The following is a 16,581-nucleotide window of genomic DNA, read 5'->3' on the forward strand; positions in this document are numbered from 1 at the left end:
AACTTTTGGAGTAGAAATACCTGGTAGTGATGGCATCCAATTAGAAGGCATGATACCGAGGCAGTTTCAATAGGCCTGTCCTTCTTTGCATTTCAGCAGCGAAATTAAATATCAGAAGAATGCACATAGAGAGCTTTCTTGTATTATATGAAAGCATTACCATTAACTGTTCTATTTATTGGGGAGATGTGAAAGGTATCTGTCAAAAGGGTGCACACCTTTTTGCAAATATGGTGCAAATGGTTCAGTAGTCACAGCTGGAAAATCTCATGTTTTTTTTTTTCTCTCAGATAAATAAAAATCATTGATTTCCAGTGTTAGGAAGTATTTTTAAGCCTTTATAACAATTAACTTATGAGAAAAGGTTTGTGTTGACTGAAAGGGTTGGAGGTTTCAATCCACAACTGGTTGGCCCTCTTGCTTTGTATCTGATGGGAGCACATGGTAGAACAAAACCATTCTCCTTATGACCAGGGAGGAAAAGAGAGGAAGAGGAAGGCCAGGTCCCCCTCTAAGGGCATGCTCCTGATGACGTAGGCTCCATTTCTTGAAGGTGTTACCACTTCCCACTAAGGGACCAACCATACATGGGTATTTGGAGGACATTTAAGATTCAAGCTCTATCAGACTCTAAAAGGAGAATTTCACCAGGTTTTGCATAATGTTTATATAATTGAAATTGATTCTTGGTGTAAATTGAATAGTTCTAAAATATATGTAGCTTCAACAGTTTGTCATTCCAGATGCTGGTTGTGGAATACTGTATTAGAATCACATGAAAAAAATTTTGTAAAAACCTTCCCACAATATTCACAATATTCCCAGATTCTCATTAAACAGTTAAGTGGGTCCTGAAAATCTTCAACTTTCTTAGGTGATTTTGAAATACAGTCAGCTGTCTGAGGCCAGGAAACTGTTAACTGCTCCCGCTCCATGTTTAATGCAGAATGTGACCAATGATGCCTGAGAACGATATTGTGTGTCCCTAGGCTTATCATGGTGCCAGGAATGTCCAGTTAGAATTTAGTGCAAGTGCCACATGATTTTTATTTTGTTTTATTTTTACTGTGCATGGGTGACCTTCTCCATGAGTCTTCGGCTACTCTCCCTTAGGTATGGAGCAGCCTGTGATAACAGGATGTGTCCTTCAACAGGGGGTGATGAACTTGCTGGAAGCCAAGGGACAGGAAGTCCCTTTTCTAACCAAGTCCTATTCTTAATTCCAATGACCAAAACATCTCATATTAGGCACTCCATAAGACTTTCTCCCTCATGTCCACTGTTATCAGTGTATTTTAGGGGTTCAGTGACAGGATAGTAAATGATGTCCTTTATCTCTAAAGTTGTTCACATCATTTGCAGGTAGAGTGGAAAATGAAAATGCAGGGCCATTTGTTCAAAAGGGAAAGAGTGCCTCAGTCCTCAAGGGACTAGGGTGGTGGCTCAGCAGTAGAGTGCTTGCCTACCATGTGCAAGGCACTGGGTTCCATTATTTCTTCCAAATCTCTTTCTCAACTTGTCATGGTATTTAAAAATTTGCTGAGGGGAGGCCTAGGCAGGGAAAATGGCAGATGGGAAGGCAGGAGAGGAGAAGCCTGAAAAGCCGCAGCGAGTTGGAGGGAAAAGTTCCAGTTGCAGTCGAAAAAGAAGCTGTAGACCTCCCAAAAAAGTCTGCAAAGATCTCCAAGTTTGGATTTGACATAGGTAGTCAGACAACAAAGAAAGCGTCAGTCGTATCCATCAAACTTGGATCAAGTAAGCCTAAAGAAACTGTTCCATCTCTTGCTCCAAAAACCCTTCCAGTAGCAGCAGCTTTTAATGAAGATGAAGATAGTGAACCAGAGGAAATGACTCCAGGAGCAAAGATGAGGATGTAGAATATTGGAAGGGATACACCAACATCAGTTGGACCAAACTCTTTCAATAAAGGAAAGCACGGGTTTTCTGATAACCAGAAGCGATGGGAATGAAACATAAAATCTCATCTTGGACATGTCCATGACCAAGACAATTAAATGATGTGTTTTGAAATTGGGGTGTGGGGTGGGTGTAAAGTTAAAAGGAACAGTTCCTTTTTTAAAGAATGGTATAAGACTATCTTTGGAGCCGCTTTTTTTTTTTCTTTTTTCTTTTTCTTTTTGTTTTGTTTTGTTTTTAAGATTGAGTGGTACACTAATAAATGAGAGTTTGAAATTAGAGGTAATTTATGTTTTACATACAGATTTCAAGACATTTGCTAATTTTGTAGTTTCATGTGATTAGTTTCCAAAGGTTACAGATAATAAAGAAATCAGAAATTGTACCTTTTTAAGAATTGCATATTTTTTTTTAGGCACAACTATTAGCACATTAAGAAGGAAACAAAAAGTTACTATCTTTTTAAAACTGCAAGCAGTTACTTTCCTAACTTAACTCCCTCATTGCCTAAACTGTCTGGCTCCCAGGAACAGCCTTATATAAAGAAGAGAGTATTGTACTAAAAGGAAAATGTGACTGGACTATTGACTGATAATAAATTTAGATAAAATTAAAATACAGCTTTTTTCCTTATGGGCATTTGTTTTGTTTCAAGTCATCATATACTAGGCATTAGCATTGCTATCAGTAGATACAAACGCTCAGCTTTTAAAAATGTTTTTATTTCTTTTTAAATTTTTATGTGAAATATCAAGTATTTGAAATAGCCCACACACCTTAATGGGTCTAGTCTACCTTCATTAGTCTTCAAAGAACAACCATTTGCTACCAAAGTAAATCAGTATTCTGAATGTGATTCTCTTGGTTTTTGTTCATAACTAGTTCCTGTAAGCATTTCCATCAGAACTTGAGGCAAATCATAAGGAAGCTGTTTCTTTTAAAATACAAACCACCACCAAAAATTTAAATGTATATAATACTTAAGCATTTGGCTGGTTTTTATTTTTTTAAATGTATAAACACCAAAAAAAGGAGAAATTTAACATTGTATGAAGACAACATGAGAAGATGCACTTTCTGTAACTTTGTCTAATCATTTAAGTTACTAACTTGTTAAACCCAATTTAAATTGAACTCACTGCAAGATTTCTTATTAGTACAATTCTATGGTTTATTTGAAAAATACACACACACACACACACACACACACATATTACACTTACTGACCACTGACCAGTGTCTTCTCAAAAGCACATTTAAGGTACTAAAAATAGAAGGAAAGAAAATGCATCTTCAATCACATTTTATGAAATCTCCCACCACATATACTGTTAAGATTTGTGTATCACGGGTGTTTGTTTTTTATTTTTGTATTGTATATGGACATTATTTTTTAATGTGACAAACACATCTTTAAAAGAATAGTCACAGACAACAAAAATATGGTAATATGATTTCCTTGAAAACTCCTACAATGTTAAATTTGGAGGAAGCTTCAAACTATTTTATTGGTGGTAATTAACTCACTGAACTCTTTTTATTGGTAATAATTCCAGAGAAGCAGCCTGTATATATTTCTAACTCTTGTTCACTTGCATTGAAGTTTAGAAAGAGCCCTAAGTAAAACAATGGAAATGTATATACAACTATTAGTTCTTAACATGATTTAATTATTTTTATGTAGGCAAACTATCCATTTTGTCCATTTTACTGTTTGTTAAAATAACATCCCTCTCCTACATATTCTTTTCTTGACCCAAATGAAATATTAACCTAAGGTCAAGATGAAGAGAGAGAAACAACTGAGATGAATGTCTTTACTAAAATACCAATAAATTTTGTCAAACTAAAAAAATAAAATAAAATAAAATTTGCTATGTATACCATTCTCAGTAAAATTTTGAATTATTAGCACAGATTTTGCCATTTATCTTTACAATGTATAATGCCATAATTCTTAATATTTAAATTAAAAACATTTTTCATTGATAGATAACATTATATAATTTTATTATGTATATCACAATGTTTGAAGTCTATACAAATTATGGAATGTTTAAGCCTAGCTAACAAATGCATTTTTGTGGTGAGAATATATAACATGCTTTCAAAAATATAATTAACCAAGGTCAAAAGGCAGAAAGAGTGAGGGGATTCATGAGACAGAGGCTTTATGGTGGTTTTCAAGAGAAGGAACTAGAAAGGCAGGACTAGAAGCTGAGTTTACCTACAATTATATAATTTTAATTGTTTTGGTGGGCCCTGAGCTATAAGGATATTCCCTAGTTGTCCAATACTTGTTCCCGGGATGGTTAGGGCAGATAAATATTGCTTCCCAAAGTGCAAAAAAAAAAAAAAAAAAAAAATGGGAGGTGATTTGGAGCATTGGCTCTGGTTTGGCTGGATTGCAGAACAAAGGCACGCTCATAGACAAGTTGTTTGCTGAATCTGGGAATTAGCTAACTACGGAAAGGACAGCCCCTGGCTCACAAGGCCCCAAGTGTCAAAGCATCACAAAATATAGAAAATATAAACAAATATGATAAATGCAACTTACATAATAAAAATTCAAAACGCTATTAGAAATTTCAAGATACCAACAGCAGAACATTCAATCTAGCACACTTCTGAGTGCAGGGCTGTGTGCAATTACAATTGGTATGTCTGTGAAGCTGGTTAAGTCTCTTCCCTTGTGAATTCTTTTTAGGTTAATCTCTCCTCCCTCAGCACACTTTAGCCTCTCTTCACAGCCTCTCTTCACAGTGTAAGCAGAATTGATCAAACAGTACAGAGTCACATCTTCAAAATATCAGGGATCTCACAGGAGGGAAGTGGACAAAGCCCAGAGTGGTAGGGGTATCCACAGGCAAGTCCAGGAGGGGAAAAGCATTAGAACTGTTGGGTCAGGACTTTTGAGCAGAACTTCAACTCCTGGGTAGAGGAGTGTCCAGGACATAGGACACACAGAGAAACTTGAGGGAAAGAATTATACATGAAGAGGAGGGACCTGGGCTTAAGACTGAGGTAGTATCTAGTGGAAAAATTGGGGTGGATCTGGGGGACAACTCAAGAGGGTCTGACTCAGCAATGCCTAGTTCTAGACAGCACACTACAGCCACTTAAATGCCTCCTGTCCCTGACAGTCAGGATTTGTCCTGAGCATTCACTGAATCAGTAGGTGGAAGTGTTCTGTTTCCTCTTAGCCAAGCCTGAGAACCAGGCCTGAACAAAAGGTTCATGCATGGATTTTTTTTTTTCCAGAACCAAAATATTTTATTTTTTCTTATTATAGAAACCTGAATTTTAGACATGCTAGATGAGGTAATATGAAAAATCCAAGGAAGGTATAATGCTGCACATTCTGCATCTCTATTAACATTTGGGGATGAACACTTTAAGTATTTCATCTTTGCAAATTTTCCCCTTAACTTAAAAAACTGAGAGTCATTTATATTAGCTTAGGGATGCTCTTTATTTTTTGAGCTTTCACAAATTAGTATTTCTTATATGATTATATGTGTTTCTCTTGGCCCCTTCTCTCCAGAGACAGAACAAGGTCTGCTGTGTTCTTTTGAATTCCCCAGAGCATTCTCAGCCATTCTCTCTTGGTCTCTCTGAAGTCTTCCTGAAATGATAAGTGTTGTTGACCAGTGGACTAGGTATAGGATATGCACATGGAGGAGGGTTGAAATTCATACTTCAATTGAAAGAAATATGCAATATAATAATACATTCAGTATAATTAATTAAATACAAAATAATTTAAATGTTTTGTATATTATTAAAAATCAAATATATATTACATATTAAATACATACATATTAAATATTGTATATTTAACATTTCAAATATCTGATATTATACAGGCCCATCCCTTCTATCCTTCCACATAATCCACAATTTGAGATCCATCAGCATCCAGAGGAAAAGAGACTGTGACCAAAGAAAAATCCCTCAAGATCTTGATAATTTGGAATAATGAACCAAAGTGAACCAAATCTAAAGAGAATTACCTAAAAGACATAAAGCCCCATATTTATATTTGAAAATCTAACAAACACCACAGAAGTAGCACATAATACTGGGATATCAGTGTGGTGACAAACATGGTGCATAGCAAAGGACTGGAAGAAAAGGGCTACTCCTGGCAGAGACGTCTGTAGGGGTGATGCTTTCACTCATCTGAAGCCCGTCATGTGGGAGAGGAGACTCTGGCTGATACAGAAGCCCATGGAATAGGAACTTTTGGGTAACCGCAATGTGCTGTAGATTGGTATTTTCCTTTCAGTCTCCAATTCTTTTCACTCTCTATCCATTCATGTTCTCCTGCAATTGTATGTTTCCTTTTAGTTGTTTGCTTTGGGGCCATGAACATAGGACTTTGTTAGATAAACCCTATTTTAATCTGGCTCATGGTTCCAACTTGTCAGTGTCCTTTGGGATTCTGATTTGGCTAGTGAGACTCTAAGACAACTTTTCTAGTCTCTCTCTCTCTCTCTCTCTCTCTCTCTCTCTATATATATATATATATATATATATATATATATATATATATATATAATTGCTATATGTATATATTTAAATTATATAATATATATAATAATTGCTATATACGTATGCAATTATTATATTGTATTCCTCTATGTACAGGTGAGAAATAGAGGATTAAGAAGGACATCTGCTAATAAAAAAAAAAAAAAAGAAGAAGGATATCTGCTTCTAAAGACCTTTCAGTAAGGGTCTATCAGTACCAGGACTACCCCTGGGTCTTCTGGTTCCGAGGCAAATGTTTGTTTGTTTGTTTGTTTTTTTTTTTAAAGAGAGAGTGGGGGAGGGAGGGAGAGAGAGAGAGAGAGAATTTTTTTAATATTTATTTATTAGTTCTCGGCGGACACAACATCTTTGTTTGTATGTGGTGCTGAGGATCGAACCCGGGCCGCACGCACACAAGGCGAGCGCGCTACCGCTTGAGCCACATCCCCATCCCCGAGGCAAATTGTTCTTTACATTCTGCCATACTCACTGAAGACATGTATAAGCTGATGGTAAAACCTATAGGTAGAAATCCCAGAAGCAACATAATGAAGACCTGCCTCTGAGCAGTGCTTTTGCAGACATTTGCAATCAACTCTTCCTACAGCACTACAGTTGATATTATTGTTTTCATTTTACAGATGAGAGGCCTAGGAAAGTTAAGTATTTTTCTTCAAGGTCAGAGAACAGACTGGGTGCTGCATGCCAGTTGTTGCACAAAACAATCATGTGGGGAATATATCTTCCCTTCCTGGTGTTCTTATAATGTTTTGGAGGATACTTTCTTAGAACACCTACAAGGGTAGTTGAAAAATCCATCAGGCATTATTAAAGTGGAAGGACCTCAAGTTCTAGTGGGTGAAGTATTAGAGACCCTTTTTCTTAAACTTTATTTTATTTATTTATTTTTTATGTGATGCTGAGGGTTGAACCCAGTGCTTCACAAGTGCTAGGCAAGCACTCTACCACTGAGTCACAACCCCAGCCCGTAGAGACTCTTAACTTACGAAAATTCCAAGATGAAGCTGATTTCCAAAGAGATTCAAAACAAGAAAACATTAAGCAACATTAGGGATCTGATTGGAATTCTGAGCCTGGTTCTCTACATTTAGAAATAGAAAAGTAAAGAGAATTTTTAGTAAAAAAGAAAACAACATACTTTTGGGCATTATTTGTTCTGTTTAATTAGGCTCTTGGCTAACACAAACAAGATTTTAATTACTCTAAATAAAAAGCTTTGAAGAGATTTTAATGCAGAACAAAATCATCACCTTGCTTCAAGTATAAACCAGGAAGTTCGTGGAGACTCTTTGAATTAGAACAATAGAATTTGAGATCTAGAGGGGTCCTTCAGATCCTTCAGATCCTGTCTAGATCCTGTCTAGTCCATGCTTCCCTTCATCTAAAGATGAAGAAATAAGGTTCTGAGGCATAAAGTGGCTTTACCAAAGTCATCCATCTGGTTTGTACCACTCCTTAGTGCTTGCCTACATAATAGGTCTTCTGAACTCTTTACCCAGACCTCTCTCTGTTCTCCACCTCGTGATGTTCTGTTGTCTTCTGGCTGGAAAAGCTCACTAATAAGAACTTTCCAGGATGACTTAAGTTATTTTCATTGGAGACAATCAAGAACATAAAAAAAATTTCAAATGTAAGAATAAAAAACATTACCTAAAATCTGACATAAATTATTTTATGATGATTCACTCAGAATAGCCACATCATGTGATGCCTTCATTGACATGAATAAGCAAGAATTGACAATAGTTAACTTGTGCTACCTCATCATCTAGTCAACCATGGACTTTTGAAATTATACTTTGTTGTTAAATCAAAATGTCTTTGAACTTCACTTTCCTCACTACAAATTGAAGAGAATAAAATTTCCCTTCATTGTATTGAGTGAAGATGAAATAACAGATGTACCAGGACCTAGCCTAATACCTGGCCTATATTTCACACAGAATAAACGTCACTTTTTTTTAATTACTTTAGAATTTGCTGCTACTTTAAATGCATCCTCTGAATAAACATCTGCTATCCCTGTGTTGTGTGCAGAGGATAAAGAAGTGAATGATAGCCATAATATCTGCATTCAAAGAGAATTTTTTATGGGAAATATTGACATTAGCAGTTTTAATTGAATGTTATGAATAATTAGGTAAGAAAATTCAGGGTGCTAAAACAGGACAAAGGAGGAGGGCTAGTTTGGGGGATCAAGGAAGACCTCTGTGAGGTGGTAGTATATAATTTAAATCCTAAAGGATGCATAAGAGTTACCCAGATGAGAGGGAGAAAACAGAGAAGGGAAGTAACTATCATTTCAAACTAAGGGAGCGAGTGAGTGTGCAAATACTGAAGGGAAAGTGTTTAAGATACGTAAATTAGTGCAGCTGTAGAGGTAGACTGGGGAATATATCATCAAGGGCTCATAAGCCATGGAATGATTTTGAGAATTAATTTCAAGGGCATTGGAGAATCATTGGAGAGCCTCATGAGTTTCGGTGACAAGTTTTATCGTTAAAATTAGGAGTCTATAAATATTAGCTCCCTGGAAAGGTGTAGAGAAAGTTCACTACTCTAAAACAGGGACAGGATTGTTTTAGGAGGTGCCTTCCTTTTGTTCATGGAATTCAGGGATGTCTTTCTGATGCAAAGTGGCAAGAAATTAGCCACTGTGCTCCACCACTAGAGGAAGCTAGTGGTCTTCCATGGCCATACAATTTTCTGTTGGCCCATTGTCTAATGACAACATGGTGGCACTGGCAGTTGGCTCAACATTTTGGCCATTTTCCAGGGACAAGGCCATTATGGCAGTTGGTGGTTGGTAAATTCAGCCCCTGCTCTCTGTGCCCAGCCATATGTCCAGACGCTACTGGCAGTCCTAGGCCTGGAGCCTCCAGCCAGCTCAGAACAAAGGCTTAGTCTAAAAGGCCTCTCCCCGTCACCATCGCAATCACTTGAGCATTTATGCTCAAAACAGCTCTCTTACAGGAAAACGCTTGTGTTCCTCTGGAATGTGAAGGAAGGTTCATGGTTTTTAAAATTCATGAATTGCGTGGAATGGAACGTTCCTTTTCTGAGTAAGGAAAGAAACAGAGAGGCTGTGTCTTAATGACACCCAAGCTATGGGTCATCTCAGGCAGGAAAAACCTAGTTAAACTAATGATTTGGCATGATATGGACCCCTTTCCCTCCCATCTCAAGAAAAGGTTGTGATTCTGCCCCCCCCCCCCGCCCCCGTTTTCATTAGATTCACTTTAGAGTACTCAGTCTTGGGCAATCAAGAAATTCAGTATTTTTCTTTACTATTCTAAATTATTTGAAAATAATCATTCAGGCTGGAAATATGATCAAAGAAAAATCTATTGAAAAGACTCAGGTGTCCTGATTTGTTCTGGTTGGTTTAAACACACCTTTGAGAACAGATGGACCTGTGGAGAATTGTGGGGTTGGTCTTCACTCATCCTGTTGCCCCTTTCATGTTCTTTCCTGCCTTCTTGAGCCCTTTTTTTCTGTTTTCCGGGTGCCCAAACTTAGAATCTGAGTTTGAAACAAAGAAGTTTGATTAAACTAATTTTAATAAACCCCAATGTCTGAGCATAGAAACACCCACCACATGCTCTAACTTCTTAACCCCGTAGGGTAGGGATGGGGGAATATTGCATTTTAAAAGATTTTGATAGCCCAACTGAATGGTGACATTTTAGTTACTTAAAAAAGGAAGTAAATGTGAAAATTTTTCACTATATGGTGAGGGAAAAAAATGCTTTGGTAGTTGGTGGAGTGGGGTCATTTGGAGCAGGGCTTCTTAACACCACAAGTGGGTAGTCATCTATGATACTTTTTTCTGGAGTCTTAAATTTTGTCCAACCATGTGAATGAGTCAGGGTGATAAAATGCAACGTGAGGTTTTGCAGTATGTTTGATGTGTTCTTTCTCATTCAGCATATGATATTTCTCATAGGCTTACATCTCCTCTCTATTCCAACACCTGCCCCTCCCCACCCATAACATTTAGCAGCTTCTCTGTGAAGACCAGAACTGCTGTTTGGTGATACTGGTTGGGAAAGACATACCCAACACAGGACCCGCTAAAGAGGGAAATTGCTCTTGTAAAGACACTGTCTTGAAATAGCATGGAATTTCTTCGTAACTTAAAGATATCCCATTTCTTTTTCTCCAAAATGGAAATCCCCTTACATTCTTTTTTCTTATTTTAAAAGCAATACATATCAGCATGAAGACCTAAAATATGAGTGGAGTATATTAGGAAAAAAAATATAAAAGAAAATGAAACAATACCATGATCTTATCTTTAGAAAATAATCAATGTTAAAGTATTAACATTTTAGAACATAATATGTGAGATATTTTTCTTTACATAAACACACATTTTTAATATAGAAATGAAGAAAAACTGCATTATGGTTATTATTTTGTAATCTAATTTTATTTACATATTGTAAATATCATTTATAATATCATTTTAATTATTAGCATACAGTTTCTCTACTGAAAATACTACAATTTATTTAAGCAATTTAACCAATTTTCTTTTAATAGAACTGTTCACAGTTTAAATGGCCAAATGTCATCGTCTGAGACTTGTGCTTACCCAAGATACACCAGACACTATCTCTGAAGAAGAAATTTGCAGTGGGAACAAAGGAAGACAGAAATTGGGATATGACTGACTGTCCTGTTTGGTAAGAGTTCTTTAGGAGATTCAGAAATGTCTTAAGATCAAACGAGATTGATCAAGTGTTTCTACCCTTAAAATGACAGCTTTAAATATTCCAAGCAGGTTTCAGCCAAATTTAATCTAGAAAGGCATATTTTATAACCTGGCCATTCATTTTACATAAATGATGTTTATTTTTAATAGTTAATTGATAAGTCTCTGTAGGGATTCTATGCAGCCTATTGTTGAACCAAGGTCACCAAAGGTAAGTTGAGGCCAAGGGTTGTGGACTCTAAAATGCTCTTTTGTAATATTGAACTAGGGGTCCTGTCCTGCTCCCTCATAATTGGGAATACTGCTGGAACCTAGCATGAAGCGTTACGGCAAGTGGTTGTAACCCAATTTATTGACCTCACTGCATCCAGTACTAAACTGGTACTTCAGATTAGCTAATGATGGTTACATATTTATCTATATGTATTTTCCAAACAGAAGAATTAAAGGACATTTCTTTGGGTAGAACTAAGATAAGAATAGAAAACCAGTATCCTTAGAAATGTTGCTGAGTGCCCATTTGTTAAGGATGTGATAGAGGTGGAGAGAATCCAGTTCTGGATTAAACAGGGCAGAAGAAGCTAATGGTTAAGGTTCCTTTCAATGTTAACCACTCAGATACTAGGAAACATGTCTTAGGACTCTTAGCACTGTAGTGCATATACACTTTCTATTCCAAAATCTGTGTTTAATTTATAAATACCTTAAATATGTTTGAGGAAGTTTAATGACTTTATTTTTTAAACTAAATTAATTTTGATCATTTGTGCCTTAACATTTCCCAGTTTCTCTGTGTTAAAATAACCAAGTGACCTAAAGACAAGTTTGGTTGTTAATGATTATTGATTACTGATCCCTTGTAGTCTTGGTTGTTTCCTAGATCATGACTGTCTCTTGGGATTAAGACAGATTTCTAATTTATAGGATAAATAATGTATTGATGCCTACTTCTTTCCTCTCATTTGTCCTCTCTTTTCCTTTTCTCTCTTTTCACTTTCTCTCTTTCTTCCATTTCTGAATTACCAGTACAGTTTTCCCTCCATTGCCATAGGCTCCACATCTGTGAATTCAACCAACCACAGATCTGAAATATTTGAAAACAAAATACCATCTGAACTGAAAATGTATAGACTTGTTTTCCTGTCACTATTTTCTAAACAACATGGTATAATAATTATTTACATTGTATTTACTTTACATTAGGTATTATAAGTAATGATAACTTAAAGTAGAGAAGGATGTGCATAGGTTATATGCAATTACTATCCCATTCTCATCTTTGAGCATTACTTAGGAGCCCCAACATGTTTTTGATAACAAGAATAATGCCCAGATATTGCCTCTATGAGGTAAGATCCTTCTCCCGTTGGAGTCGCTGATGGTGGCAAACATATGACCATGAGCAACTTTGAGGGAAATCCATCATAAAATCTCTGTTTTTGAGTGTTTGAAAAATAAGCTGCTGCTATAGGATTTTAATAAGACTGGCCCCATGCCGAGATGGAAAGCATGTGGTCATCAACTCCAAAGGGAGCCTCAGCTGAGAGGGCTCATTTGGGGATGAAAATTGTCTTCCTGTTTTCTTACTACATCAATGATGCAGCAATTTCTTTGATAATTTCCAGTTGTGCACAAGCCAGTCAGCAGAAAAATTAGGGTTTCCTTTTTTCCTAGCTGAAAGAATAGCCTTTCAAAAGAAAGTGAAAAAATAAAAAGAAAAAAGAAAAAATCCATAGCAAACACACATTTAGCCCCCTCTCCCCTTGTGCTGGTTTTGGGGAAAAGAGAGTACATTTATTAAAAAAAATGGCCTGTCTTAGGTTTTTAACAGTTGCCTCTCCAGGCATGTATAGCATTAGAGGGGGAACTGATGGGCACCCTTTAGTGATTTGATATTGTGTAAGTAAATGTATTCCCCTTCAGTGACCATTCATCTCTTGCTTGCTTGTGCTTTATAAGCTAGACAAGAGGATATCAGTTGATCATTGGAATTTCACTTAGATTTTTCTCATTAAACTGCTTGCACATTTTATTTCTTTTGGATGGGGAAAAGAGTGATAACATTCCAAACTTGCAAAAACAAAATAAAAACTTCAAAGAGTATAAGAATCTTCCCTTTACCATCAGGAAAGGAACTTCAAATTAGGCTGTAGATTTTCTACTGATGTGTAACCGAATTTAGGGTTTTAAGATGTAATAAAATCATCATGTTACAGCAAGGTCAGGAAATGTGGTAAGGAGCCTTCTCTGACTTTGGATGCCAACTCTTCCCATTATGTTTGCAGGTTCAGAACAAGGTCAAGCCTGGACAGCTTATGGAGTAGCTAAGGTAGGAATGTGAGAATCTGGAAGCTTGGGTTTCTACTTAGAATCTACCCTAGCTCTGAGCTTAGCCCAGCCTTGTAAATCTAAATCTCCTTGCTTGTAGAATCTTGCCAACATTAGAAAGGGAAAGGGAAAGGGACCAATCCTAAAGTCAATTTGTTTATGAGAACGTTTCTTTTCTTAGGTTGACTTCTCTAGGATTGGGTGCTGAAGGAGTGAGGGAAGCAGGATTGGTCAGGAGTTGTTGAACTGTGATGAAGTTGCAAGAGAGGTTTCAGTGGATGCCAAGGGGAAATACTGAACTGGGATGACCTGTCCATCAGAGAAGTTCTTTCTTAAGTCAGAGGGGTCAGGTCTTGCTGCTTTGCTGCACCCATTGGTCACTATTTGAGGGCTCCCACAGGGTGAGGTGACAATGCTCTCTTTTGCAGAGAGCAGTTCCCAAAGATAAAGAGTTGGGTTTTGTCAGCAATAGCATTTCAGGAGTGAGTACTGAAGATGTTCATCAGCATTTAACAACAACTGTACTGAGTTTCACTTGGCTCTTGATTGACATTGCAAAATGAGGCCTCCATCAGAAAGAAAATATCAAAACTAGGATAAAGGCATTGGGACAACATAAGGTCGAGGCATTTAGAGTTGGCCATCAGAAGTTCCTGTATTTCTTCTTGCCTTGTGCCTCCCATAACAGTCAGCTCATCTGCCTCTGTAGAGCCTTTCCCCAAATGAGTTAAGATGGCCTTTCACAGGACTCTTCATGGCATCTGTGTTTCAGCATAGCTTTCTGTGTCAGGAAAAGGCAACATAACCCAATTTTAACAACCTTGGTTTTGAAATAAAACAGTCATTGATTTCAAATCCCAGCTCTGACTCGTGATACCTGTGTGGTCCTGAGCAAAGGACTTAACATCCCTCAACTTTGTTTTTTTTTCAATTATAAGATAGAGCCAATAATATCGACCCCCAATAGTGAAGGTGAAGAATAAACTGGTATGGTAAATGCAAAGGGCCTAAGGTGTGTTACCAGTTATTATTTGAATTACAGCAATTTTTGTATTACTAATAATATTTCTATTAGCATTCTCGACCATCAATCACAGCTGTCTGAGCTGGTGGGTTTGGATTTTCCAGGTGCAGGATGAGGTGGAGTTTGGCTGAGAGCATGATGAGCTCTCTGGGATGGATCCTGTTCTATAACAGCCCAATGCAGCTAGTCACATGCTCCTTTGTCGTGGCTCCTGTTAACACACAAGGTCATCCTGAGACACAGAGTGTTCTGATGTTAAACGGTATAAAAGCCAGAGGTGGGTCAGTCGATTAGGTGATGCTTTCAGTCTTTCTAAGCCTGCTGCTGCCTCAGGAGTCAACAGCACATTTTGCATAAAACAAGTGCCTTTCTGGAGTATAGACAGCAGAGGGAAGTGATGAATTCCTAGAAAGGGAATGCCATAGGTGGGCTTCAAGATTTGTAAATTAAAATATTTTACAAATCCTGATATTCCTTTATGATGCTTAAAATACATTATATGTAAATAAATTTATGTGTATATAAATGAATAACTTATAAATACATAAAACAAAGGTATATATAATATAGAAATATAAATAAATACATAAATCAAACATATGTATATATATTCAACATTCATCTCAGCATGGAACAAATAAAGAATACATATATTGATGTCTGATTTTACTTAACATCAAGATTAATTATTTTTCAAGGTAAATATTGACTAAAGTGGAGACCAGGGCAGTATGTACCTCTCAGTTCAATAATTCTTGATGTTAACTTCAACAGAAATCAATGTCTGCTTATTGTACTCCCAAGAGCCAAAGCAGGCAACTCTACCATTTTAAATATATTTTAGTTCTAAAATTAAATCAAAATCTGTCTTGGATCTCGTGGGTACTAAGTATTCCTGAGTTCTTTCTACAAAATGTTAAATAAAACATTTATTGGGTCTGTTGCCCCTGACACGGATCAGAAGACTCCACAGACGAGAAGGAATCATCATAAAGTGGTAAAAGGTAAACCACAACTACTCGAAGGTGTTATCCAGAAAGATTTTTGCCTAGAGTTTCATTACAATAGAAATAACAATCAGGTGTGGGGAATAAGAAAGCTAGTAGAATGAACAGACATTATTATTTCATGTATGTATGTGACTGTATGACCAATGTGATTCTACAACATGTATACTCAGAAAAATGAGAAATTATATCCCATCTATGTATGATATATCAAAGTATATAAGTGCATTCTACTGTCATGTATAACTAATTAAAACAAATAAAAAATCAAAAAAAAAAGAAATAACAATCAGGAGTTTGTCTGTCCAGCTGTTTGCCATGGAGGAAGAAAAGAAATGCAACTGTTTCTGACTGGCAGCAATTCCAAAAGTAGTTTGGATGAATCCACAGGTCAAAGCAAAAAAGGAAAGAGAAAAGGTCTGATGAGCCAAGTACCAGCTCCAGCCACTGTAGCAATGGAGCCAGGAAGGGGTTGTTAAACAGGAGTTCACTGGAAGATCCACATGTATGTGTCTCTGTGTGTTCACAGCCATTTCTTGGCATACCACAAAAACTGTAGCAATTGACTTAATTGGAAGGAGCCACTTTCAACTCTGGGATGGCAAACAGACCAAAATGAGGCATTATAACCTTCCTTTCGTGAAATATACAAATCTCTGTCTTTACAGACTGCCATAGTGTGACCAGTTGGGAATGTCAAGGACAGCACTAGTAAGGAGTACTAAGGACTAAGGGACCCAGCTATCCTTTGAACCATAGCCAGGCTAGAGGGTTCGGAGTGGAGAAGTGGAAGCAGCAGCCGTGCAGATTGACCACATTGAGTTCTAGATGACTGTTACTAAAATGTTATATATCACAGGAGGGTATTAGTTTGTTTTGTGTTGCTATAATATGGGTACTGATAAAGAAAATATGATTTTTTTTTTTTTTTTTTTTTTTTTTAGCTCACAGTCCTGGAAGTTTAAGAACATGGCACTGGCGTCCTAGCAAGGGCTCTCTGACTGCATCACAACATGGTGGAAAAGCAGAAAGGG

The 16,581-nt window shown here is 36.9% G+C and overlaps 1 pseudogene; it reads left to right on the forward strand.

Moving 5' to 3' along the window:
- The first annotated feature begins 1,571 nt into the window (after window positions 1-1,571).
- LOC143386275 (PEST proteolytic signal-containing nuclear protein pseudogene) lies at window positions 1,572-2,015 on the forward strand (annotated as a pseudogene).
- The last annotated feature ends 14,566 nt before the right edge of the window (window positions 2,016-16,581 follow it).

This window comes from Callospermophilus lateralis, chromosome 2, assembly GCF_048772815.1.
Source record: "Callospermophilus lateralis isolate mCalLat2 chromosome 2, mCalLat2.hap1, whole genome shotgun sequence".
NCBI classification, from domain to species: domain Eukaryota; kingdom Metazoa; phylum Chordata; class Mammalia; order Rodentia; family Sciuridae; genus Callospermophilus; species Callospermophilus lateralis.